At 40.2% G+C, this 7,083-nt stretch overlaps 1 pseudogene; it reads right to left on the bottom strand.

The window, feature by feature from the left end:
- Positions 1 to 2,558: 2,558 nt before the first annotated feature.
- On the bottom strand, positions 2,559 to 3,491 carry LOC110216217 (olfactory receptor-like protein OLF3; annotated as a pseudogene).
- Positions 3,492 to 7,083: the final 3,592 nt, after the last annotated feature.

The raw sequence follows: 7,083 nt of genomic DNA, 5'->3' as shown, positions 1-7,083 counted from the left end.
TTAAAGGAGAAGGATGATTTCCAACTTAATAAACTAGCTAATTCAGGGGCTTGTGGTACCCTAAAAAGAAATTTTGCAGATAGGCAATATGGAATTATGGGATGGGTAAGAGATGATGAGTTTCATTTTTAGCATCTTCATTTTGAAATGTTGAGGTATCCAGGAGGCACCTAACAGGTACCAAATGAGAGCCGCATACAGTACTTGGCAAATTTTAAAGTGTTATAGAAATGCTGGCCATCATCATCATCATCATCATCATCATCATGCCAGCAATAGAGTTGAGAAAAGAGATTATGGCTGGATATGTCCATTTGAGAGTCACCTGCTGTCATGGTATATATTAGAAGTTAGGAAACTTGGGGGCAGGGGATATGATTTCACAAAAGTATCACACAGGCCAGTAATGCATAAATCCTAAGCCTTTATCATGGTGCTTTTTCACTGACCCAGGGGAAGCCCATAGCCTTAAATTTAACAAGAGCATGTAAGGAGTATGGGGGTGGGAGTGGGCAGAGATGAAGGAAGGATACAACTAAAGGGATCTCTGAAACCTCAGGTGCAGTGATCTTGAGGCCGTGGCAGAAGGAGCACCAGGAAAAGAGAGGAACATGATTGATGGTCTTTTGAGGAGGCTGCCTCAACTTGTCACAAACAGCTTAGCTAAGCTTTTGATGACTCCTCATTGATGGGCAGGACAACTGCAGTCCTATCACCTCCTGAACACAGTAACTCAATGAGAAGTAAATGTAATAGGTTTTGGAGAGAGAGGTCAGGTTCTGTAACAACCAATTGATTTCCAGAGTGGTAAAAAGTAATTTTGGTACCCAAAACAATTATACCATCTAGTTATTTTCTAATTAATTTTTTTCTGGATAACTAATTTCAATATTTTTAAAATAATAAAAATTCTATGAAAATGAAAATGTAACAAATTGTAAAGTTTCATAACTTTGAAAATCATTTTAAAAATGTTTATACCCTAATTCAGTGCACTGGGGAAAAATAATGGTCACCCCACCCTAACTGTTAGACCTCTGATATCTTTGTAAGAAGATGCAAAAAGGTGAATGGTAAATCAAATGGGGAAAGGAAACGCAGGTTATGAAAGTGTCAAGAATTGCCAGATGTAACTGGAGGCATCTATAGAGGAGAGAGGAGATAGTTTGTTGTAAGTGAATCTTATAGCTTTTAGCAAAGGCTCACAAAATAAGTTATTTTGGACTGTCTCCTAGGGATAGAAATGAAATTGACATTCATAGGAACTGGGTGAACAGGGATCTTTGCATGGCCTTGTACTATTTAACATTTTTATTGATGGCATGCTTACTAAATCTGTAGATGACCCAAAGCTTTGAGGGAGGGCCCAATGCTGGATGACAGAGTCAAGATCAAAAGACAGGCTAAGACTTTGACCTAACTCTAACAACATGATAGGAATAAATATAAATTCTTATACAAGGTAAAAAATCATTTTCACAAATATAAGATAGGAAAGACAAAGCCAGGGCTAGACAGCAGTTTGTCTGCAAAAGTCCTTGGGTTTTAATGACTGCGTACTCAATATGAGTCAACAGTCTGAGAGGACAGCCAAAAAGAAAAAAAAAATCTTGAACTGTATTACCAGAACAAAGTGTCCAGAACAAGGGAAGGTGAAAATTCACCTGTCTTCTGCTCTGCTCAGACCACATACAGAGGTTTATATTCAGTTGCAAAGTGCCACATTTTAGGAAAGATATAGATAACTGGAGAGCACCCAGAGAAGGACGACCAGAATGATGAAGGACCGTGAGACCATGAGACCTGAATATAGGCTGAAGGAAATGGAGACATTTAGGGGCAGCTAGGTGATGCAGTGGTTAGAGTGCTGGCCCTGGAATCAGGTTGACTCATCTTCCTGAATTCAAATCTGGCCTGAGACACTTGCTAGCTGTGTGACCCTGGATAAATCACTTAACCCTATTTTCCTCAGTTTCCTCATCTGTAAAATGAGCTGAAGAGGTAAATGGCAAACCACTCCAGTATCTTTGCCAAGAAAACCCCAAATAGGGACATAAAGTGTAGACACGACTGAAAAACAATTAAATGACAAAATGTTATAGAAAGGATTGTAGTTCAGGTAGGAGGTGGAGTGTATGGATTCTCAAGGCTCTCCAGCTCTGAAATTTTCTGATTCTGTGACCCCATCCTATGCCCAGAGGTGCCATGAAATATGGATCTACAGAGGGCCCTAGTGTAAACATTAGACAACATCTATGAAGAGGAAAACTTTCCCTACTATCCAAAAAGGTGGGAGGGGAGTACCTGCAGGGCACATAAAATTCACTCCCACTTCCCACCTCATGTCAGTATTGATGGTCAAGGGCTGGCACAACAGACCCCAAGACCTTGACTCTCCCTCCTTCTAAATTCAAGAATAACCTATGAGAGGCTCTGGCTACCATAAGGTACCAAATAGGTAGAGCTCTATGATGAGAAAATAGAGTAGTATTGCATTCTTTCACTTATCTTCTCTTTCTTGTGACTGGTGGGGAGGGGAATGGGTAAATCTTGGGTTTTCATGTTTCTTCAGAGAATCTTTCCAGTGCTCTTCTCAGTGCACCCATCACTTCCTTGTTCCTCAGGCTGTAGATCATAGGGTTCAGCATAGGGGCCACTGTGGTATAGAACAAGGAAACCATCTTTTCATGCTCTGCTGAGGAGGTGGCCTGGGGCCGCATGTAGGTGAAGATGGTGGCCCCAAAGCAAAGGGAAACCACAGTGAGATGGGAGGCACAGGTCCCAAAGGCTTTGCGACGTCCCTGAGTAGAACGGATACGCAGAATGGCTTTAACAATCTGGGCATAGGAGAACAGGACCAAGGAGCAGGGTAACATGATGACCACAAAACCTGAGAAGGTCACCATGATCTTGTTGAAGGAAATGTCCACACAGCCAAACGCAACACTGCTAGTGTCTCACAGGCAAAGTGATTGATAACATCCTTACACAGGGGAAGTCGAAAGGTAATGATTGTCTCCATGAGTGAGTTCAGGAAACCAGCAGCCCAACAGGCAGCAGCCAGAGCCGTGCACAGCCCTCCATGCATGATGATTGTGTAGTGTAGGGATAGCACACTGCCACGTAGCGGTCATATGACATTGCTGCCAGCAGGAAGAACTCAGTCCCACCCAGTGCCAGTGAGATATAGAGCTGAAAAATACAGCTACGGAATGGGATAGACTTCCTTGAAGATAGAAAATGAATAAGCATTTGTGGGACAGTGCTGTTCATGTAGCAGATATCTACAATGGAGAGATGCTAAGGAAGAAGTACATGGGGGTGTGAAGTCGACTGTCCAGCCTGATCAGGTGGATAATAAGGAAGTTTCCCAGCATAGTCACCAAGTACATGGCCAGGAAGAGGACAAAGAGGTAAATCTGAGTCTTCTGGTCATTAGATAATCCTAAAAGGATGAACTCATTCACCCATGTCTGGTTGTTATAGGCCATGTGAGGGTAGTTCTATAAGGATGGGAGCAATATAATGGAGTGCTTTGATTCTAGAAGAAAAAAAACTTTTTTTTTTGTAAATTGTTGATAAACCCTCATTACATACTCTTAGAAGAAAGGAAAGCATTTACGTGTTTCAGCTTAAAAACCCAGTTTGGGTACTATAAGATTAATTCCCTTATAACACCACCTTCAGAAGGAAGGTAAAGCAACTATTATTTCCATTTTACTGTTGAGAAAAACTGAGGCTCAGAAATTGTAAGTACTTCCCAAGTTTTGACTACTAACTAGCATTCATTCAATCAGAGCGGGGGAAACTGATTCTTCCCCCACGGACAATATCTGAAAATGTAAATTTTTGAAATCTTGCTGAGATCCTTTTTGTCCCAGGGTAGGATTTTTATATTCCCTCTTTTTTTCCCCTTGGAATCCCATCATCTCCGCCACCTTCTTCACAGGCTAAACAGAATTTATGGTGAAATACATCCTTGCCACCTAAAGCATTTCATACTGTTTTCCTTATACTGTGTCAGAATCTGAAAGTCTGATTCTCTATCCTTTCAACTTTGTAGTCACTGAAATGTCTCTTTCTATCTTAGAAGGAAGATTGAAATGAGAAATACTGAAAAAAACCCCACAAACAAACAATCTTTTGGGGGAAGAAGCATGGAGAAAGAAATCACTAATAAATTTTCTAGGCGTGGCATGGACAAGAAAATGAAGGCTTCATTGGCCAAAATCAGTTTTGTGAAACTTGTTTTACAGGCAAGTTAAATCTGGGTCTCTGAACTTAGACTGAGAATAGAGAATCTCAGACCTCCACTTTTTCCTGCTCCTATCTAACTATAGGCTTCCTATAGAATGAGAAAAACAGAAATAGTAAGAATGCTAACAGACATGCATACTGCCTATCATCCCTATCAAACTTTATGAGGGAGTTGTCCATATTATCTAAGGTATAGAATGCTGGGAGGAGAAAAACATGAGATAATGTTGCGAAAAGAAAGGGTGGTGCCAGTGTGTGTGTGTGTGTGTGTGTGTGTGTGTGTGTGTGTGTGTGTGTGTAGAAAGTGAATGCCGAGTATAACATTTTTAACTTTATTCAAGAAGTGGTAGGGAGTGTTTTGAGCAGATAAGTGAAATGAACAGATCTTACATATGAAAAGGATTATTTTGTCACTGCTCAAGTAGCAGCTGGGAGGGACTGGGGTAGACTGACAATAAGAATTATGTAGTTCTGCAGTGATGGAGGGTGGGGTACTGAGGACCTATATTTGGGTGTTGAAAGTTGGAAGAGATAGAAACGGATTTAGAAAAAGTAGGCAATACACTCAGGAACTGATTAATAGCTAACATTTATATGGTACTTTAAGGCTTACAAAGCACTTTACATGTGTTACCTTATGCGGTCCTCACAGCAACCCTGTTATGAGATATGAACAAGAGGGGCAATGAAGTTTCAAAGATAACCCCAAAGTTACAAATGGGGATTACTGGGTGAGTGGTAGGGACAGAGACAGAAATAGTGAAATCAGAAAGAAATATAGAGCAGTAAGATAATGAGTTCAGTTTAGGACATGATGAGTTTGGGACATTGGTGGGACATCTGGTGCAGACATCCTGTTGAAGATATAGGTACTTATGTATGTGCATGTTGTCTTCCTGATAGAATGTAAGCTCCTTGAGGGCAGAAGCTGTTTCATTTTTATCTTTGTATCCCCAGTTCCTATCACAATGCTTAGCACACACTAGAAATTTAATAAATGCATGTTGATTCATTGAATCCTCTCCAGACATAGTGGGTGATGAAATGCATGTAGGTGGGATAATGCAGAACAAAATGGAAGAAGATCCAGAAGTCCTTGTTGGCTGGGCAGGCAAATGTATGGAGAGAAAGAGACTGAAATAAGACTGAAAAGGCACTATGAGTCAGACTGTGGAAGTCCTGAAATGCCAATCCATTTATCTGCCTCGGATGTCATAGATATGTAACGCCATATACAAATTCTTCACCTAGAAACATACTTGCGGACATCTACTTACTTACCCGCCTACATTTAATATTGTGTGCACACATATTTATATAACTATTCATCCATATATATTTATCTGTTCTGCATCTTTATAAAAATATATGTGGCCATACACACAATTCTAATAGCCATTGACATGTGTCTCCTGCCAAGGGTGGAGAACCTTAGGAGATTTGTCCTGGGAAGTTTGGATTCAGTCAAAGGGCCTCAGTTGAGGACCTAGAGGGCTACATGTGGCTTCCCCTCCCTTGCAACACTTTCATGATCACAGATACTCAACAAATTCATTAAATGAATTACACTTGCAATTCCTGCCTCTAAGAAATCAAACAAAAACAAAAACAAAAACACTGCATCAGGACAACTCAGAATGTGTACAAAGAAGACACACAGAAAAGGTAGACAATATGCAGGTTAATAGGAAAAATATGGGAAGACAGAAAATAAGTAAAATAGAATGGGTAAAAAAACCAGCAGAAATGGGAACACAGAAAAGGATAAGAGAATATATATGTAGTCAAGTAAGACAAGTAAAGTAGGAATGTGGTAGGAAGAGGAGAAAGCGGAGAGCCAGGAGGAGGACAGGAAGGAACAGAAGATGAGGCTTTTGGGAAAAGGAAGAAAAATGAGAAATCAAAGAGATGTTTCCATGAAAAGGATAAAAGCAGAAAGAGGAAATGAAGGAGTCAAAAGAAGAATGCAAAGGAAATGGTAAGAAAGGCCAAATCCATAACTATAATCCTAAGTAATTATTATGTCCCTATCATATATTCAGTAGTAATAACATATTTAAAAGGTATTTTATATTCCTCCAAAAATTTCTTCACAAGTACCTTATGAGAGTTATAGTGCAGATGTTATTATCCCTAACTGTAATGTGGCATAGTGGAAAGAACCCTGGCCTCAGTCAGGAGATACAGTTTGAATGTGTTAGCTGTGTGAACTTAGAAAATTCACTTAGTCTTATATTTAAAATAGGTATAGGGTAGTAATAATACATGCTCTGAGGGGCTTAGTGGATAAAGGACCAGCCCTAGAGACCAGAAGACCTGAGTTCTAATTCTGCAGGTGATACATATTAGCTATGTGACCACAGAGAAGCTACGTAATCTCCTAGTGTCTCAGGCAGTGTTCTAATACAGAGTTTCTTCTTAATCTCTCTCTCTCTGTCTCTCTCTCTCTCTCTCTCTCTCTCTCTCTCTCTCTCTCTCTCTCTCTCTCTCTCTCTCTCTCTCTCTCTCTCCTCTCTCTCTCTCTCTCTGTGTGTGTGTGTGTGTGTGTGTGTGTGTGTGTGAGAGAGAGAGAGAGAGACAGGCCCCTTTGGCACTCTAGCGTGGACAATGGACCCTTTCTCAAAATTGTTTTTTAATGTATAAAATAAAAACTATAGAATTAAAAAGGAAAACAAATATTGAAATATACTGATCAAAATATGCTTTTTAAAAAGGTCATGTTCTCCAGGTGTATGTATCTGGACCTATGCTAGCTAAGAGTCTTTTGTTATCCCCAGGTCTCTTCCCAGTGGCATGCTTATTGTCTACGTGGAAAGGGGAGCAGTC

This window comes from Phascolarctos cinereus, unplaced genomic scaffold, assembly GCF_003287225.1.
Source record: "Phascolarctos cinereus isolate Bilbo 61053 unplaced genomic scaffold, phaCin_HiC Scaffold_1;HRSCAF=81, whole genome shotgun sequence".
NCBI lineage: Eukaryota > Metazoa > Chordata > Mammalia > Diprotodontia > Phascolarctidae > Phascolarctos > Phascolarctos cinereus.
Note: the sequence above shows the minus strand (reverse complement) of the source record. Positions and strands in the feature narration are given on the sequence as shown.